The 21530-nt window shown below is 36.9% G+C and overlaps 1 pseudogene; it reads left to right on the top strand.

Moving 5' to 3' along the window:
• Window positions 1–307: 307 nt before the first annotated feature.
• The window catches only part of LOC149289877 (syntaxin-binding protein 5-like), a 181418-nt pseudogene continuing 160195 nt past the window's right edge, over window positions 308–21530 (top strand).

Below are 21530 nucleotides of genomic sequence, written 5' to 3'. Positions count from 1 at the left end.
TCCTCCCTTACCCCTTTTCCTCCTCCTCCCCTGCCACCCTCCTTTCTCAAGCTGCCCCCTCCTCTCAGCACACACATCACCTGCAGCCCCCCCACCGCTACATTAGCGTCCTCCTCCCCCAGCCCCAGGGGCCAGGACCATCCTGTGTGGGGTGCCAGTCAGCCCGAGGGGGGGTAACAGATAATAGACAGAGAGGAAAAGGGAGGAGGAGAAGGAAAGGTGGGGGGTGAGAGGAAAGCGAGGGATCGGGAGGAGGAGAAGGTGGTGGCGGTGGTACATGAAGAGGCAGAGAAGGGAAGCGGTGACCATGAAGACCATCAGGAAAGTGCTGGATAACTTGGCAGCAGCTTCCTCCTCTTCTTCATCGTCTTCAACATCCCAGCCTGGCAATAGGGAGTTGGACATCCCGGAAACCCTCCAGTCCGAGCACTTCCAGCTCTGCAAGGTGAATTGGGATGAGTACTATTTATTATCAGCCTTGTCATCATCTCCTGCAATAATCCCTCCCCCATGTATACTTGTATTTACTTGTATCTCTGCATGCAAGGAAATGAGCGCTTCCTTGGTGTACATATATCTGTCTGTCTGTCTATCTATCTATCCTGTCTGTCTGTCTGTTATGTCTTTCTAGAACCAGCTGTACTAGAGGGATTCTAAAACTGAATGCTGCTTGCACACTACACTCCTCCACCTATCTCCATTACTCTGTGTCACTACAGTGTAGCACAGGCCATTAAAAAAAAATGCATGTTTGGAAACAATGCATGTATACTTTCACCAATCAGGATGTGATGGACATTTATTTACAAAACATAAGCAAAAAAAAAGATGTAAGAGCGTATAACCGCCTAGTGATTCATTGACTGTAAAAGTCCATTGTAGTGTATAATGTAAAGCCACACTCAGAATACATGTGATACTCCTGCACAGGAGCTGTAAGTTGAAATGTATTTAAATAATGGTTTTCCCCCATGTTGACAGTGAGAGTGGCTTTAAAAAAAAAAAAAAAAATGTGCTCTTTCGGATCATCTTGTCCTCGTGTACCTTGAAGGGCATCTGAGAAAGCTCTGCACCATTTATAATTTTTTTTTGGGTTGTGTTTGCCGAGAACAGCCCCCTCTCAAGCTTGTCAATTCCTCCCCCATTCACTCCTCCTCTTGTCAATTTCCCAATTCTGATTGCAATATCGTCGTCTTTCATCATCCTCCTTTCTCGTGAAAATATTTACATACAATATATATATATATATTTATATAATGTATATAGTGCCTCTGGATCTTTTTGCATCTAAGCATGCTCTATATAATGTTTTTCAATGTATATAATGTATGGTTGGACACATTATATTCAAGATAGCCAATGATGCATTGAGTCTTGTCTTACGTGCTGTGTTCTGCTGGTGGACACAAGCATTTGTGGCCTACCTGTGGCCTTCCTATGTTTGGAACCATGTAGATAGACTTGTTGGCTTGTATCTGGAGATTGCTTTATACCAGCGCAAAGTGATGCTGTAGGAAGGCTCATATGTCCACGTTTAGCCTTTGGGTTCTTGGCAGACCTTTTGAGATTATTCCATGAGTACAAGAATAGATTGCAAGCTCTTTAGAGCAAACTGCCCCAAGCGGCGTGCATTATATAGTTTATATATCTATATAACTGATGTTTTTCTTACATTTCCATTTATGTGTGACAGTCAAAAAAGAAGGCAGCTGTGGACCCCAGGGTGGATAGGCCATGTAACTGCCCAATGAATGGAGAAAAACACTGTTTTTATTTTTATTAAAACTGTGGAAAGCGTTGGATAGCTTGTAACTATAATTCTCTGTCGGGAATTGGTTCATGGTGACCATGAAAAACCTGACTGTAATAAAAATAATAACAATAACAACAATAATAATAATTAGTATTATTACTTATGAGCAACAGTTCTGTTACCGAAGTCCAATGGAGTCAAGGATAAAGCCTAGTGCTTAATGGCATGTGTATATGTATATATATATATATATATATATATATATATCTTGGGTTTCAGCTCTGAGGGATTAATTTTTTATCATGGACCGAATGCTCACATTGTAATGTTTAGTGATTTTAGTTAAGAATAAAGTAGACAAAAGTAACTTTTGATTTCAAAACCAGTGTGTGACCTGGGGATGCAATTAATATTACTTATATTATTTCAGAGTCCCTAGTATAATTAAGCTGTATCTACCCGCTCCAGAAAAAGTATCTGATTTGGCAGGCAACATATATTTACTTTAATGTAGAAGACCGATAGATACGATGCCTTGATGTTTATTTTTAACCATTTTTAGAAGACCAGGCTATTAAAGCTAAAAGGTGCTGCTCGTTTTTATAAAGTTAGTTTTTTAATATATACACTTTTCAAATAAATAAGGAAATGTCAAAAACCAGTGATTAAGACCATAATAGCTTTAGTAGATGTCAAACAACTCCAACCACAAACATGTAGGTTCTAAACACGATATACCCCATACACTCTAACCCTTAAAACAGGGCTTGACATATTCATTCCATGAGAGAGAGACAAAATCCGTGTGCCAGGAGCCGCCCCGCCACCGCTGTGGACCCTACTGAACTGGCATGTCCAAGGCTGATGACCCACTATCTCATCTGTGGGCAGTTGTGTGATTTTGAACTTCTTCCCCCGTTTTGGTGAACTTCCGTAACATTTTCCCCTTTTCCTTGTAGGTACCTACAATAGGTTCAGAAATAATTTTGGGGTATATAGGCGTTTTATATGTTTGGCATTGTCGCTAGAAAATCATGTTCTGTGCTTAGAAAAACTATAATTATCGCGGAAAGTTGCCATTTGTTGTTACCACGGCAACTAATGTTTTGCAAGCTCTTACTGTAAATCTATGGCTACCATTTGCCGTTCTGTTGTAGTGGGTCATTAAAAAATTAGTTCTAATTACCATGGTACTCCTTTTTGTTTGTATAAATGTTTTCAATTGTACAATGTTTGTACACACACAGATCTCAAAATGCCTGAACGTTGATGTATCAGGGTGCATGGACATTTTTTGAAGAAAAAAAAACATTTTCAGATGAAACCAACTCGTGGCCAACAAATTAGCTTTACTATGGCTTTAGATATTTCTGGTTTGACATAGTCATTTGGTTTCTTGTAGTGAACCCATTGTTAGCAAGGTTCATGCAAAGGTCATATGTTTACTCATATTCCCTGTCGGATTGATAAATTTGTTTTGTTTTTATTATTATTTATCGTTTTATATAGCACAATCATATTCCTTAGCGCTGTACAACGGGTAGACATGATATAGCAATTATAACATAACAAAATTGACAACAGAAACAACCATTGTGTAATATGCCCCTTTTAAATATGAATGATTGGAAACAAAAATTAGTTTGGTAAATTTGGTGAAAAGGGTGATTTTAAGTTACATTTTTGTTTTTATGAATGAGGCCTGTGTTTGATCATGATTTTAAATCTAATTATCTTCTAAAAACACAAAGAAGCTTGTCCTCATTGTTCTTACATTTGCTTTGAGAAATAATCTTCAGAACTGTTCAGAAAAATACATACTCATTTCAACTTCTTCAATGTTCTATTTTATTTTTTTAAAGTGTTTTTGAAGGTACTACTTTTATGCATATTACACATATGTGATTCTGAATTACAAATGTTATCAAAACAGCAAAAGTAAATGCACATGTATTTATTGCGTGGGAAGGGGAAGCAGCTTGTACTCTGAGTTGCGCTTGGTGATGGTGGTAGTAGTAGTGGTAGCCAGTAATTAGCCTTTCAGCTATTATGGAATTATACCTCCCATGATGTTCAGATCAAAAAGCACACTGCCTTTCTTTTAAGGACCCCTTTTTAGCATCATTGGGTTTGTAGTTCCAAAACAACTGCATGTTGGCTAACCATGTACTAAAGACCACAGTTGGGCCAACAGTATGTGTGTTTCGCTCAGCAGCACTTGGATAGGTACCAGTCACCAGCATTTGCGCTTGATATAATAAGCAACGTGATAATAAATCATCAATAGTCATAATTGCCCTGATTCATCAGGACAGAGTGTAGCTGTGTTGCGGAGGGTGGCAATACTTAGTTGATGGTATGGTGTGAATGGCCATCAGGACAGAAGTTCTGCTGAGTAGACCACAAGGACCCTTTTGGCAAATGCAACAACTGTGTTGAATGACTCTGCTGTAACGTTTATGGGTAGACGAAGCCAGACTTCTCATGCTAGTTTTGGAATTGAAGGTCCAGTAGCTGTAAAAGATGAATGCTGGACCCTTTAATTATTTGATTGAAAAAAATATATATAAAGGCTGCTAATAAAACGTAGACTGTGTCCCCAAATCTCTTTTGTTTTTTAAATGCTTTTTGTTTTGAGCATCAGTGAAGGCTATTGTTTGATTTATAGTCCCTATCTCACTGCAAACTGAGCAGTGCTTCATTGAGGAACACTGCTTTGTTGCGTACGCCAAGGCTGCCTCCAGATGATACCAGCTGTCTGTGCATGTGCACAAGCTCCCAGCGTTCATACAGCAGCTTCTTGTTCGTGACTGGCACACCAACCTGTTAGGTAGGCCATGAAGCTGGTGCATAGGAAGCTGAGGATCTTGTGTATAAAAGATGTCTCTTATAGGAACACCATGCTTTAGTATAGGGTTGGCGATCAGTGCTATGCTAACTGAAATATAAATTTAAAATTGTAATATAGCGGTTTGTTTAATGTACCCATTATAGTAGGCCAGGGTTAGGCAAATTCCAGGCACCCAGGGTTTACGTACTTGGCACACTAAACTGTTCTATATGAGTGGCCATCAGACGGCTTTGTGCTTTGGTGGGCTCCCTGGAGGAAGCCACTCTGCAGGTTCAGATGACATCATCTTGTTGTACTAGTGCAGTAGCTCACTCATATTGTCGCTGGCTAGTACATAGACTGCTGTTTAGGACCTGGGGTGTTCAATTAAAGCAATATGAAGGGACGTACCCAAGAGCTCCTCCTGCCTGAAGTAATACATAGTGAAATCAGTGAGATTTCTTAAACAATGCATTATGCACGGTCAATTCAGCCCTTCTCGCAGGACATGTACATAACAACATATAACACACCTCTATTGCAAACTCATTTGTAAACACAATATAACGTACATGTATGTGCAATAACTGTATATAATATACGGTGCACTGAACCATTATTTGTTGTTATTGCATTTGTTAGTAGTGGACACTGGCTTCTGTTTCAAATAATGAATGAATGACTGCAGGTTTGAATTCAGTGCACCAAATATTTATGAGCAGAAGGCAGAGGAGCAGTTTGAAACTGCAGCCAAGGGAAAAAGTGATACTTCCCATATAGATTTTAACCATAATCTCGGCTTTTTGGGGAATTGTGTCATTTGCTGTTGAACGGATTGGGTTTAGATAAAGAATCAGATCCAGTTTCCAAATTGCAGCTTGTTAGCTTTTGTAGGTTAAATAAATTGGATAGAAGTCATTGCAGAGAGGCCAAGGGAACATTGACGTGGAAGAGATGTTGCATTAGATCCCAGATTACTTGAATGGGCTTAAATCGGTCAATCTGTTTGGTTGTTAGATTGGATTATTTTAAATTCTGGAAGGCTTTAGAAGTTATATAGGCATTTTGTGCAATAACTAATATTGTAGTACAAGTTAATTAACCCCGACTGTTCTAGATTATTTGGCTATATTATGTTGTTACTATTGCTATTATTAGACAAATAGGTAAATATATTGGGCTTATATGAAGAAGGAAATGCAGAAGTTGGGATCACATAACTAGGATCATATATTAAGGATCTTATGCAAAATGAAGAGAGCGTTGAAGTGTATTTGATAACATGCAAAAGAAAGCCTTTGTGTACCTGGTGTTGGTATGGAACGGGTTAACATTTTCTGAGAGTGTGCCACAGCCGTCAAAAAGATCATCCATACAAACCCCATGCGACAGCCTCATCATGCACATTGTATGTCTTGGTGTGTGCATGATCCCTTACTGATATTTAACTGCCATTATATGTACTGATGTTTGTGATAAACCATGTCACTAATACTTTGTTTTTCTTGTCCTTGACCTCTGCTGTGTGGCTAGACTGTCCGTCATGGATTCCCCTTCGAACCTTCAGCCTTGGCATTTGACCCAGTGCAGAAGATCCTTGCAATTGGAACTCAGAGCGGGGCTCTACGGCTGTATCCTTTTGTTTTATTATTCTAAACCCACAGAATCCTTCGTATTCAAGTTCATCACTCTGGAGGCTTCATTGAGTCAACCAAGACAGGTATTTGTAGTTGGGCAAGGAGAAAGTGAAAACAACAATGATTTTACTGTTTTGTTCTTTTATGAAAGTGAATATTTTTATTATTGTTATCTCTTTTTGAATATTTTTATTATTGTTATCTCTTTGGGTTTTCTGTACGTGTTGATGTAGTGCTGCAGACTTTTCACCTCTTTCAGCTGGTAATGGATATGTATGGATATCCACAATAACTATGTTTCCCTTAAATCGGGGCTCAACATATTTTCTGTAGACGTTGGGAGCCAGTCAGACAAATATGGAAGCTGACTCAATATTTTAGAAGCTAGGAGGTACAGCCAGAGGATCAATATAAAATAGCACAACCATTGGATCTTAAAATCTAGAAGCCATGGCTATCTGGCTCCTTGGATTTGTTGAGCCATGTCTGAAATGACCAAATGGTCACAGCCAGTTAAAGTCTGAAATTATGTTGGGAGATTTTGCAAGAGTGTTGTGACCTCAGCTCACTGGCTTGGCTCTACTTTTTGAAGGCCCAACCCCAATGAGTTTCTGCTTGGCTGGCCCTGTATAAGTTATAGTTAAATCGGTAATATTTCTGCAGTCGCCTCACCCATTTAATTATTGCATTATGCAGGGCCAACTAAGCCCTTCTAAATATCCGTTACGAATATGGAAGTGAGGGGGTGGAAACAACAACCCTCCTGCAGACTATCCAACTGTGCCAACTTTCCCAACTTTCCTTTGGTGAACAGATCCCATAGTGTATATGTGCCTGAGAATGTGTTGGTGTAAAGTAGCAAATTAACCATAGGATCTGTCCATATTACCAGATGGCTTAAAGGAGAGAAGAAACAGCAAATACAAAATATACAGATCTACAAGTAAGTGAAGCTTTACCTGGAAATACTTCATTGGGTCAGACGTCACAAAGGAACATGAGTTTTATTGAGGATATCGCTTCTACATTTCCATGAAAGCCTGTTGTAGATTAACCAAAGGTTGGTGTGAAGTGATAAATTCATCTTTGAGAAACAATGGCAGCATCAAAGAAGTAATATCTCCGCAGACAGGAGTTTAATTGACCATTGTTTACTTGTCCATGTCCAAAGTCATTATAATTTCTAACTTTGGGCACTGCCATAATGCTGAGGACAATGCTAAGACTATCGATAATATTATTTTGAAGACTGCTGAAGTCCCTAATAAATGGGCCATATGTAATATAATTCACAGCATATGGACTATAATATATATAAAGTTCTTCACCAAATTGATCAAGTCACTTTAACATAATCCAGACCTCTGAAAATCCAACCATGATGGAGGCCTCTTAAGAAAGCATAGATGAGGGCCAGCAAGAAATAAAATACTGCTGTTATATTCTCCACCAAATACCCTTTAGTACTCATTAGTCAATCGCATTTGTGTCTAAATTAATACTTGCATATGTTTGTTAGTTCAAATAACCGACCTTTAAGGGAGAAGTGTACTGACTGGTTAACTTGCAGTTATGGTTTAGATATCTGTCTTCATGACAATACTTTTGTCCATAAAGGGAAACACATGGGTTTTGGTCTTTTTTTTCCCCTTACAACTGAGGGGTCTGCCTGTTTGGAATCACAGAGGGACGTGCACCCCCCTAATAAACTGATACAAATGATGTTATCCGTTGCCTGGAAGATGATATTGCATGGGTGGTGAGCCCAATCTCCTTGTACCATTGTGTCATTTCATCTTATCTCATGTCATGATTCAGGTTCAAAGTACTCTATGTGAAAATCCTATTATAATGCCCTCCTAAATAGTTACATGGATTCGACTGACAGGGGGAGTGATCTGAGAGATATGGTGGGATTTGGGGTGCTGTGCACAGATGTGTGAGAAGATGTTTAAATGTGCATATTTTATAGTAAGTGCTAGAATGGGCTGGTGAAATGTGTCTGTACTATCGTTGCCAAAGAGTTTAAATGAATTAATTTTAGTTTGTTCCCCTGTATGGAGTGATTTCAATTCCAGAATCACCTATATACCCTTATGTTATGGGCTTTTCAAGAATGTTACTAAGCTTAAATGTGTGCTGTATATTCCCCTTGGAACCTTAAAACAGGCTGTAATATTGTGACTTCTGGAACTGTTACTGCAGGAAAATAAATGTTTAAACCTAAGAGATCTGTAGACCAACCACCCCTACAGCCCCCAAATTCCTGATTTATTGTAGATCTGCTGAAAACTATTGTGCTTGTATTCATTTTACCTGGTGCTGAGATTCACAAACATTTAAAATGCAAAACTACAAATCTATGAATCAAATGTGAGCATAAGGTACATGAAACGGACTGAAACTATTTCTAGGTTTTCCTTAGGTTGAATCTGGTCTTTTTCCATAAATATTCAATTTTTTTTTCCGGGACTTTCAATGGCCTATATCTAAATGTGCAGAGCAGTAGAAACGTATAATCCTAAAACAAAGATCTGTGCAGATGAAACATGATCCCAATAAACCAGGATATTCCCCTTTTTAAAACAAAACCATTTAAAGATCAATTTATAGGCAAGCCATTTCTTCCATAACGGGCCAGCACTCAGATTTACAACTGAAGGCAAATATAGAACATGTAGAACGTCATCAGGTTTACTATTGGGCTCGACCTAAGAAACTTTCAACTGAGCAACACATAAAGGAAATATCTTTGGAAAGTGGCCAAAAAATGCATGACAATGCAAATTATGTAAATGTACTTTACTCCTTCAGATGTGAAAGTATACTTAATTAGTTTGTGTTAAAATGTTTTTTACTTTAACCAGGTGGTCTTGCTGGAGGACCACATTTAAAACATGTTTGACCCCCAATGTCCACCTGACTGGTTTTATGCCATTTGGTTTTTAAGCTGTTCCATATACTTTATAAACTTTACATTTTTTGTAACTGAAGGCAGCATTAGAAATGTCCTTCATGGTACTGCTGAATCTCCAAACCCTTCTCAGAAAAGAAAAAAAAATCATATTTTCTCATTGAATTCTTGTCACATGATGCAAATTAAAGCAGCCATGTTGTTGTTATAGAAAATGAAAGCACAAACTTGTCAAAAAATGTTTTTATGTGATTAAACCTTCAGAAGAAAAAATAAAATGGCAGGATTACTAAAGTATATTTGCTATTCTTATAATATAGCCTGTGCTGTTTTAAACAATCTCAAGCGTTAGCCTGACAGTTTATTAAAACAGTACATGTAGACGCTACGTTAAAACGGCCTACTTCATTAGGTTTCATACGTCCCTTTTCTGAGAGACAATTTGAAAATATATATGAAAGGCTGGTGCGGTGTTTGGCGGAACTTAAGAATTAGATAAAAGCAAAATAAAAATAACAGAAATTAACACATTGCTTCTCCTCATTTTTAAAAGAGAAAATATTATCCAAAAAATTTTCTTTTAGAGATGCCATCACAAAAAAATAAAATATAGTAAACGTAATCCCAAGGTTATGTTTTATTGCAATTTATTACCACACGCTGCGTTGTTGCATCTGAAACAAGGCTTTGGGGATTGCCGTCTCTTAAGTGAACCCTGTTTACTAATAAAGTAGTAGTTCAGGCCTCTATGATCGCATATTAGTGGAAACATGAGGTAATTTGTGTTGCTTTTGTGCAGCATCACATTCAAAAGATGGCATCCTTCTTATATTGCTTGCTTACTCTGTAACGGTGGTTGCCTTTTTTTCCTTCGTCGTCTTTATGCCCTAGAGCAAATTAGCAACTTTTAATATTTCATGAACATTTTCATTTAATGGCAGTCTCTGAGGCCCTGGTATTTCCTTATATAGAGAGAAATCAGAACAAATTTTAAGGTGAACAGCCACACATCAGTTGGAAAAAAAATGCTTTTTGAATGCATTAAAGGCGCAGCATTTTTTAAAACTTAATTTAGTAAACATAAATAATATATATAATGTCAACCTTGCTTTTGTAAATAAATTTTAAAAAAAATTTGTGTACTGGGCAGATACCGTCGTTATTCATTTGGTCTATCAGTGCTGTTTCTGAAGCCATTTTAGTCTAGAAATGTAATAATAGTGAGCTGCCAGATTCACGTGTATTAGTTGTCTCTTCCAATTTGGATCAAAGTCTGCAAATAAAATATGCAAACACAACTATTGTACATGTAAAATCACCAGAAACAGGGATTTTTTTTAAAGTATTTGTGTGAAATTGAGATTCAGATACATGTAGCCTTTTTTTAATTCAGCTTGTGAATAAAAGAAGCATGTATACTGTATAATATAATATATGTGTGTGTATATATATATATATATATATATATATATATATATATATATATGCACCAGTTCTCTAATCAACAGATTCATTTGAGACAAATACATTTTAGGAGACAGTGGTGCATCAGGATCAGGTGGTAATGAAAATTGTAGATTTTAGAGGTCTGATGTGCTGTTCTGTATTCCCTTAAATTTTTACCAGACGTTTTTGGTCCTTAGTTTAAATACCGGCATTTACCAGCAGATATGTTGAGTTGAAATGCATTGTCTGCTATCGTGGCTGGTATATGGTAGCAGATTACACACTGTTTCTGATAATTCAATACATTGATCACAAGGAGCGTCCTGGAAAGCTGAAGGAGATTCTGAAGATCAAGCTTTAGTCGCAGGGCTTTCTCCTATTAGCACAAGATGAATGTTGGCTCTCTTTCCTTTTTAATTAGAAGTACAAAATTTGATGCATGACAAAAAAACACAGCCTATGTAGCTCATCCCTTATCTACCTAAAGAGTTCAGTCTTAATGTCTTCGCTTTGTTTTCCACTTGGGAGCTTTATAACTGATATTTGCTTTGCTCCATTATATTAGGGCTGCCTCCTCTATGCGTTCAACCATTTATCTGTAAGATATTAGTCGCTATAGTCACCTCCTATGCGCTAATGTGTCCATTTTTTGTGGCTATTCTGTAAAAAATATTTGTGTTCTGGGTCCACACCTTTCTTTATCCTACACAACTTTGCTGTTAAGACATTTACTTCAGTCTACCCTTTTTTGAAAGCAGGATTCACGTAACACTAATATCTCCAAAATGCCCAGAAACACATTGATGTGTCTAATCTGCAACAAAGCATTCTACGTTGTGTAATGGACAGGAACGTATAGTTGGTGCCATGGCCATCACCAAAAAAAAAAGAGGCCGGCTAGACAGGAATTTTTACAAATGAAAGGAATTCTATTGGAAAAGGGCAGCCAGAGGAACAAATTTGGTCTTAATATGTAATGGCTGTTGCTTTCATATTTTATTGACCTAGGAGATAACAATACAAGGATCTGATAGACTACTTCTTCTGGGCACCTCACATTGCCACCTTGTGTAAAAATTGAATGCTCCTGTAATGGTCATAGTTACTCTATTAATGCCCCCCCAAAACATGCTTATCACTCAACTATAGAGAACATGTTAGGCTTTAACACTGAATGAGTACAGGTGACATAATACGATTGCCTTAATCGGTAATTATCCCTTTTGTGTTGATGCCTTTAAATCTATGGGCTATAAAGTGTATTTGAGGACAGTAACCTCTGCAGTGGTATTCAGTAGAAGGTAATCTAATATTTCTGAAGGTCTAGCTAGGAAATAGGAATAGATACATGCTTAAAATGGATTGGCAGAAGTGATGTCTGCATCAGTGTGCTTTTTGAGGTTTTGCATAAAGGCCTTTGCCTTTTAGTCTATCTGTGATTTTTTTTTCTCCTTACTATTTGTTTCTTCGCAAATGTAAAAGGAGTGACGTAGAGGAAATCTGAGTAACAAAAATGTTTTGCCCATTACAAAAAGCCTTAAAAGTTCAAATTGGAAGGAACATAATTGTTGTTGCGCGTGAGTTTACGATATGTTTCATTTTTTTAATTTTTCCCCCAGATTTAGGTTAATACTTGTTATTGTGCACATGAAGGAGAAGATGCTTGGTTGATTAGGAATTCATTGACAGCTGTGAGTTTGTTTTATCAGTTGAAGCCTTGGTAATGTTGTGATCCATTTCTGTAGTAGAAGGAAATGGAATTTCTGTACATCTGTACCAGAAGATGGAAATATTCTGACTCTTCAAATTGGATAATTTCTTTGTAAATGTATAGCTCGGTTCGGTGGCCAAGAATACTCATCATCTTTTTTTTTTCCTGGTATGCCAGATTCTTGAACTTTTCAATATAAAGATAAGTAAGAAATGTCTAAAATTGGTCTGTCCTTAGTCCTTCAAATATCTGTTAACCCAATTAAGCAGAAATTTCCCTATAGCCCACTAAAGTGTGTCCAGGCAATCCAGAATGTTGACAAGTATGCATTCTGTAGAGCTGATTTGAGTGGAGTCACGCAGAAATGTAGAATTTTAAATGCAATACAGGTTTTTTTGGAAGCCGGTTTGACATCTTTGTTTTCGTTTTTTTGGGCCATAGGAGAGATGGATCCATTACCTGTGAGATTTTTGGAGCTTAATTTAACCATTAAGCCCTTTTAAGGTAAAATCCTGATTCAGAATCTTATTGTTGTCTTTTAAGATACATTGTGATAATCTTGTGGTCTCCTCTGTCCAAGGTCACTGTATAAACCAATTAGCCAAGTTTTGCCTGTTCCTTCTATCTACAGTATTGCTTACACTATGGCTTAAATGATGTACTGGCATCAACAACTCTTTCTTTAAAAAACTTGTTTGGTCATTTTGACTTTTTGACTGCTCACTGCTCATTTTTCTATGTCTCATATTCCTTTACTAACTGAGTTGTCCACACATAATTATATGATAATAACAAATATTTTGCAGTTGCAAAAAAACAAAAAATCTAGATGTCATTCTATTTCTTCCTTTCAATGATGCTGTAACTTTGATAAAGGATATACATTCTTGCTCTTTCATAATGAGTACTTAAATAATTCAATAATGTCTTACATTCTAGTGGAACTGTATGTAAACTGTATATAAATAGCAATATATAGTGTTTTACAAACATTTTAATGCTAATGGTTTATTTTTATCATTTAACAAAATACAAAGTGAGTGAGCAGAAGAAAAATCTAAATCAAATCTGTATTTTTTTTATGAACTTGGCAGGTAGGCTTATTCTAAACATCTTGGAAAACTAACCACAGTTCTTCTGTGGATTTAGGTAGCCTTAGTTGCTTTTTTTTTCTTCATGTAATACCAGACAGAATCGATGTTTAGATCAGGGCCCTGTAGGGGCCACATCTCTTCCAGGACTCCTTGTTTTTTTGCATGATGTATAAATATCTGCCTGTACTTCTCAGCATTGAGGAGACCATTAATTCTGACCAAATCCCCAACTCCGTTTTCAGAAATGCAGCCCCAAACTTGCATGCGTCACCTTTTGCCTGCAAACACTCATAATTGTACCGCTCCCCAGCCCTTCGTCGAACAAGCGACTTCTGCTTCACATTTCACTCATCTTTTCAGAGCCCCTGCTGCCTTTTTTCTGCACCCCAATTTCTGTGTTTTTTGAAAAATCAAGTCACTTGGCCTTGCTTCCATGTTGGTGGTATGGCTTTATGGCTTAAAGTATTCCATTAAGACAACGTCTGACCAGATTTCTCCAGACCTCCAACCTTTTTCTTCCAATCTGAGGCGATGGCACTGCTGGACATCTTCTGATTACGAAGGATGTAAGCAGGATGTGTCTTTCATCTGCTGCAAGTTTCCTTGGCTGACTACTGCATCTAAGGTCCCCAACATTGCCCATTTCTTTGTGCTTCTTCAAAGGAGCTTGGACAGAGCATCTGGAAATATGCCTTTAAATTTTGGCATGTGCGAGAAGCATAATATGGTATGCTCACTTTCTTTTTTTAATTTGAATACAACCCCCACACACACTTTTTCTAGTGTTGACTCAAAGTTCTTTAATTTACTTATATCAGAGGTTTGTGGCTAAGTTATCTACAGCTTTCTAACAATTATTCCCGTGTTTTGAAGGTGACATTGTCAAATGAACCTGAAAGGGAATTGTGGAATCCCTAAGTAAATAATTCATATATGCAGTGGAAACTGAATTCTTAGTAAAGGAAAAGATTAATTAGCACCTAAGTATCGGTGAGCTTCCCTTATTGATAATGTGTTAATAAGAAAATGACTTCTAGCTATCAACTGCAGTATATTTTAGAATAATCTTTCATGTGCATTTGTCTTATTCAGTATAACAAGTATAGGGGGGTTGGGGGTTCAGAATAAAGAAGTAGAGGCAAGAGATGGAACATTAGAAGATGTACTTGGCTTCTGTGCTAACATAGCATCAGCTGCTTACCCTCAAACATTCATATGGTACTTTTTAAGCGTTCCCGGGTGCACCATTAACATATTTATTCATATATGTTTTAAGAGTTTTTTTTAAGCTTTTTGTAGAAAAATATTCTCTCTCTTATATGAAAAAAAAAATATTTCAGTATTTTTACATTTACAATGACAGCCAAATGCAATTTGATTTCTAGCTTTTTTTTTTTTGGAGAAGGAACTCTGGATAAAAGTTCTCATATTTTGAACACCTGTTTTTAATGTTTCCGTTTTGATTTTCGTGTTTTGTGAAACTCTTAATTGCCTAAATCCATTGAAAAGATAAATTGCAGTTACTGCAAACATATACTACTACAGGGATGTATTTATAGGAGCTGATGTTGCTAAACATGCTTTATTTGAATTAAATGGTAATGTTGTTCCTTTTGAGATGGTGCCTTGTAGGTGGATAAAACAAACAAAAATGCTTAACAATCAGGCAGGTTTACTTAATTACTTAATGATCAGTTTATCCTGTGACATGTATTATTTACAGACGCCTGGTTTATTTTGCAGATTGCATATTTTCTGCCAGTAGTCTTAAAATTACACAGTCCTATTCAGTTTGGCAATTAAATGGGTCTGTTTAAGCGAGGGGCAATTTGGCCCGAGCATAGACCCAAGAGGATGCTTTTCAACTTGGGCAATTGACTGAGTTTAATGAAGAAACTCTACTGGGTCCCTCAGGGAGTTAGAAGTTAGACGCAAAAGGGTTTACTCACTAAAAGGGAGATTTTATGGGAAAGTTGCTTTGGTCACCTACCTCATGCCTGTCAGGAAGGCCCTTACACTTTCCTACATTGCCACAAAACATGCTCACATTGGGGTTTATTCACTCACTTTACTATTCACTTTGAAGACCAACGCTGGCAATTTCTCCAGCAACAAGGGCTGAGCTGGCCTTGTATAATGCATAATTAAATGGGTGAGGAGACAATACATCATACAGGGCCAGCCAAGCGCTTTCTACCGCAGAAGCTCACTGATGTTAGACCTTCATCATTTTTAGTAATGACCAGTCATTAAAAAAAAAACGGCCCTCCTGTAACCTCTCTTAATATCTCTCCCTTAGTTAATATACCCTATTTCTCTAGCTCTCTGTATGTGTTTCAAGGTTTAAATTTGATTAATGCAAACAAGGTATATAAAACATACCATACTGCCTTTAGCCGTAGTACTTTTTGGCTCTTTTAGTTAAGGATGCTGGTTAACTGGTAACCCTTCCACGACGAAGATCTCATAATGTGGTGGATCAAGCACAGACTTGGCAGTTTTGGTGGGCAAGCTGTTACTGGCTGCAAAATATGGCACATGCTTTATAAGAGATTGGTGTGGGAAATAGCTGCATAGAAAATGATCTGTAAGCACCATTTTAGCTATAGTTCCAAAGATTTTTTTTAAATGACATCTTACAAATTATATATATATAGTTTATTTTTAAGAATTAAATGAATTAAAAATCATAGCGTCTTTCAACCCTTTAAAGGATATATATATATATATATATATATATATATATATATATATATATATATATATACATATAGATAGATAGATATAGATATATATATATATATCCTTTAAAGGGTTGAAAGACGCTATGATTTTTAATTCATTTAATTCTTAAAAATAAACTATACATTTACTGTTGAATTCCGTAACATCCAGGATGTGTTGATTTTAAACAGTCAGAAGGCCAACATTATCTGGATTTTGGAGGCATTATCATTTACTCTTTAAAATTGACATATTTTGGCACATAATGGGAGTATTATACATAAGTGTAAGAAGCAGAGAGACTTGTATGGGGAGATGTTTAGAGCTCTTCTCGTGCTTCTTACATGATCATCGTTAACATCTAGTCTCAATAGATTGTGTATGCTACAGCCGTTGGTCAGGTAGAATTGTGCTTTCTGAACGCATATTCATTCGGAATAGAAAGGGGGGAGGACAAGAATCCCTAAATGATTTTGTCTTTCATTTAACCTTGTTCATCCGGTGGACTATTGTTCTGTGCTCAAAGCCGCACGCATTCAGAAATGTAGGCAGTCTAGCTTTGGCATAAGAACCCTTTATTTAAAAAAATAAAATAAAAAATACATTTATTGAAAACGTTTGCTTTATCCGGGAATCTGTAAATTTCTGTGAGCGGTCTTTTCATACGAACAAATATATCCAGTGTTTTATTTCGCTGTGAAAGAGACAGAACGTTTAACCCCATGAGTGCTGGAGGGTGGCAAAAACACTTAAGCAATTACAGTTTTATGATAACTGGATGGAACTTCACATTTTGGCTATTAACCTGCAGTGATTTACATACCGTGCTAATTATAACTTGCATGTTTTTAGTTTCCTGTATAAATCGCTCCTTTGGGAACGCGAAGGCAGATGGTTGACAAGCAAAATCTGTATTGGAAGAAATGTTCATTTTTACTTCGGCTCAACGGCACCTCTTCTATAGATGAGTAGATTTTAGTCCGTGACCCGAGTATACTTTAGGTGTTTGTTCTTGCTTCTAAAAGAGATGGATATGGTTTTTTTTGGATATACCTTCATATTTTTATGACCTGTATTTAGAAATATAATTTTTGTACAAAAATAAGAAATGTTGTTTGGTTATGAGAGCAGATATCAAAATGTACAAAACACATTGCAAGAAAATGTACCCCTACGTTTAACATAGAAAATGGGGGTATTTATAGAAAAGGCTCATACACATAAAATTTGGCGAATGTTGTTTTCTGAAGGTCCGAAATGACCTCTTCAATTGTAGCGGTTCATTTTTTTTTGCTGCATTGTATGGCGTAATTGTGTACCTTTTCATCCACAGATTTTTTTTGACACGAGTGTTATATTCCAGAAAATGTTGCTGCAAAATTTAGGCACTTTCGCAGGTGCTTTTACATTTTCATATCTGTGCCCACGAAAACCTTTATAAATCACCGACATTGAAAGGTTATTTTTTCATAAGTTTAAAGCAGTGCTGTGCACGCCCGCTGTTACTGGGCGAGAAATCTCGACACACGATGCTTAAGGATTATGGTTATTTCCATTGCCATCATCTGGAAACATTACGTCGAACGTTTCTAGTATGACATATGAATATGGAGATATTTACCATAAGCCTACAAAAAGGGGTTACATATCAGTAACTGGTAAAGTGTAGAGCAGTCTGCAAGAAGGTTCCATTTGTTGCTATGGTGATTGCACCACTTTTAGCCGTTTGCTCCATCATTGCTGTTTATACATATCGCTCAAATTATCAATATCGGTATGTTTTCCTGTAATTGCTTTTTGTTTTATTCTAGTTGACAACCACTGACTTTGCACTTTGAAATTTGTATCAAAAGGTGCTTTAGTAAGCTGGCTGGTGCCAATCCGACGGTACACAAAGCCGCGCCTGGGGTGATATGCTTAGTTTTCATTAAGCACAGCCAGGACCTCCTGCGTGGTAGCACATTGTATTGAATCGCATCACCAGGACGTACGCAGAGAAACGTCTGAAATGTAATGGTTTCTGAAAACTTGCATTTACGTGCTTGCAATTCCATATCAAAGCTCAATCATATGTGTGGTTTTATTCCGGCAGTGCCTAGGGTTTAATTTTCAGGTCAGTCAGTGATGTGTAAGATGACCTTTTTTTTTTATCTGCTCTATGCTGTTTGATTCATTCTTGACATTTTACGTGGCTTTAGTTTTCAGTTGGGATTTAGTGCACCTAAGCTATAAATACCAGAAACGTATAAGGATATGATGCAAAAGCGGATACTCAGGCTTGGGTATTTAATATATATTTAAAGCATTGAAATATTCTTCCTATTTTCAATAGAAGGCAAATCTTCCATGAATGTGTTTCATTAAAAATATCGTTGGAGTATATATGAATATTTTAAAAAGTATAATTTATTTTGTGATTTACTAAATTCAATTTAACGAGAGAGGCTTCGACCTTTTCAGTGGGACTGTGCAACTCAATAGGTTGCACATCTCTGTAGTACTGAAAGGGCAAGTGAGTGGTAGACCCTTGTATTTTCTATTTCTTTTAGTGTTAAGTTAATACTGTCCTTCCCAAACCTTCTTGTGCTCTGCTGGCTAAACAGATTTCCTTTAATGAGTTTATTTTCCAAGTGAATAATGAAGGTAGGCTCCAAACATTTTCTTAACCCCATTGAGTACATCTGATGGGATTCAGTAGAATACGTCATTAATGCCTGGGAAAAAAAAGTCGGGCACCTGCTGTTGAATCATTGTAGCATGAAAAAAAATATGTTCAGAAGGGTCCTTGGGTTAATAGGGCAATCTGATCTCAAGTTATTGCAAAAATGGTCTGCGTGGCAAGCTTAAGTCCAATAGCAAATTGGCTTGCTTTAATTGGCTTTTTATGACGTTGGCCAATTATATTTTGTAAAATGAACGCAACTTCCTTAAACCAATTACCAACATTAGACTGTATTCCTCATGTCAAACCGTGACTGTGTTAGCAGCACAAGTATGGATTCTAAGCCTGCTTGCTCATCTATAATAACAGCTGCGAATGGAAATCCATCAGCTGATGCTAAAGCAGATCAGTCACCTACACTGTGTTTAGGGAAGAGCGTTATAAGATGGTTTATACATTGTGCTGGCAGAATTTCATCAAAGAAACAATGTTCTGACCTGGCATGCAGATTTGGAAGAAATATCCATAGCCTACCTATAAAAGATAATGTTTGTATGCAGACAGATTTCTATTTTTAAGTAGATGACTTTGAGGATTCTTTTGGAGTTTGTATTAATGCCTTGTCACCTGCTTGGCAAGTTTATCAGCCAAAACAAGACAGGGTTGGAGCATCAAAGGTTTACTTGAGAATGTAATTCTTGATGAGATATTGTATCCAAGAACTCCAGGCAAAGTTGGAGCAAAAATGATATCAAGAAGGTATAAATCAATAAAAGCAATATAAATATTATGAACATTTTTGGAGTAAAACACATTTTTAACTCAAGAAAGTGAATTTCACCAAACTCTTGCATAGGACAGTAAATGGGACAATTTTGGGTTGCGTTACTACTCTTACATTAAAGCATCATAAATGCTTAGTTAATTAGCTTGTGGTCATTTTCTGACTTCGTAATATTTGCTAAAAAGCCTGGTCGAGGAAACCATGTGTATGCCGCCTTTAGGCAAAAAAAGGTCTGGTGCATTTGCTCCTTTGCATTTTAGTAGTTAATATAATAGTGCTTATTCCTTAAACGTCATTAGGTTGCAGATGAACTTGAGTACCATCTAGATCCCCTTGAAGCTTAACCCATTTTAAAGGTGTTGTGACCTGGTTAAGGGAAAATCCCCAACACAAACATCCAAGGGTTTTGCTTTCAGGACTAAGACAATTAGATTGACATGCCAAGGTCACAGCCTGCTACCATAGACTCTTTAATGCTCACGCACCTATGTTGCGTTTTCAACCCTAAAACATGCAGTTCGCGGTATAGACAGAAACAATTACTCTATCTTCTGAAACAGGGCTTGCCTTTATGGAGAACACCAGATGTGGCACGCTGCACTTTATGGAAATTATACCTTTTTATACTATCGTGATTTATGGAGCATATAATACTAAATAAATAATCTTATTTTAAATTTGACCAGTCTCTAATGTTTATTTTCCAGGGAACTGTAGCTTTTAAACCCTTGACCTAAACACTGTTTTGTGTTTTTAAGTCTGTCTTTCCCTACATAATCTACTGCAGGTATGCTGCCAAATTCTATAGAAATGTGGTTGTATAGTTTTACATATTTGTATGCAAATACTATAATAAAAGAATACCCACTCTTACATGAATATTGCTCGGATTGGATATTTCATGATTCTATATGAATTAGTGGTACTATGTTTATAAATTGGTAGTTGGAACCTAACTTTTTAATATTTGGTTAATAATATTATGTATAGCATTGTTACACTGCCTCCTACTTTAGTAAATTTAGATTAATCAGATCCCTCATTATTACCAGTGCCGGGAGCTCACTGTGAGTCCATAGAACATATGTTATATGTCATGTATGTCTTGTGCTTTGTCTCTTGTGTGACCCTGGTGCATGGGGGTCTCAAGAGTTTTAGGCACCCCAGGATATTACTTTAGAAGTTTTTCTATATGGATGCTTTTCTTGGGCTATTGTTTTGGGTTTTTTTGTTTTTGTTTTTTTAACAATAGCATCTGGTCAGTTTTCCAGAGAACTTCAGATCTGTATATTTCATTTGTAAAATCTATAAATGTCTGCATGGACAGGTAGATGCATTGTTCATCCATCTCGTACCATATAACATGGTAATGCATTGCATGGGATAATGAGATAGGATCGTCATCTAGCAGAAATGGTAGATTTATTACAGAGAAGGAATTGAAGGATGCATGGGATGAGTACAAGGCCATCCTGAGCATAAGTCCAAGCCCAAGGTCCAGGTAAGGTCTGAGATCATAGGACATAAAGAGAAACAGACAAACTTTGGGCAAATTACTCTACTGGAACGCAACAGTAGAATCCTGGTTCTTTGACTCTTGGGCTTAACAAAAGTAGATATAGAATAAGTAAACCTTGTTTTAGGCTCTTTGAGAGAGTATATAAATATATAATGTAGTAAACGACCGCAGTAGCCTTGAAGCTTGGAAATATAAAATAATAATTTTTCAATACAGTTTTTACTACTGTAATAAATACATAAAAGGTACTGATACATTTGTATCAAGCTAATGATAGAAGCTTGTCCTCTACCTAAGCACTTGCATTTTTGTTTGTGTGTGTATGTGTGGGGGGGGGCAGTTTTTCCTTACTTGGCGTATTGTCCCAGTTTAAATTCTAAGGGACATATTCCTTTGCCGAGTAAACCCAATACACAGAATGCTTTTGCACATTTTGTATTGAAGGATTCCATCTGA

Source organism: Sceloporus occidentalis, unplaced genomic scaffold (assembly GCF_023333645.1).
Source record: "Sceloporus occidentalis isolate IW3139 unplaced genomic scaffold, rSceOcc1.0.p SCAF_42, whole genome shotgun sequence".
Taxonomy (NCBI): domain Eukaryota; kingdom Metazoa; phylum Chordata; class Lepidosauria; order Squamata; family Phrynosomatidae; genus Sceloporus; species Sceloporus occidentalis.
The sequence above is the reverse complement of the archived record's forward strand: the minus strand, read 5'-3'. Positions and strand labels throughout refer to the sequence as shown.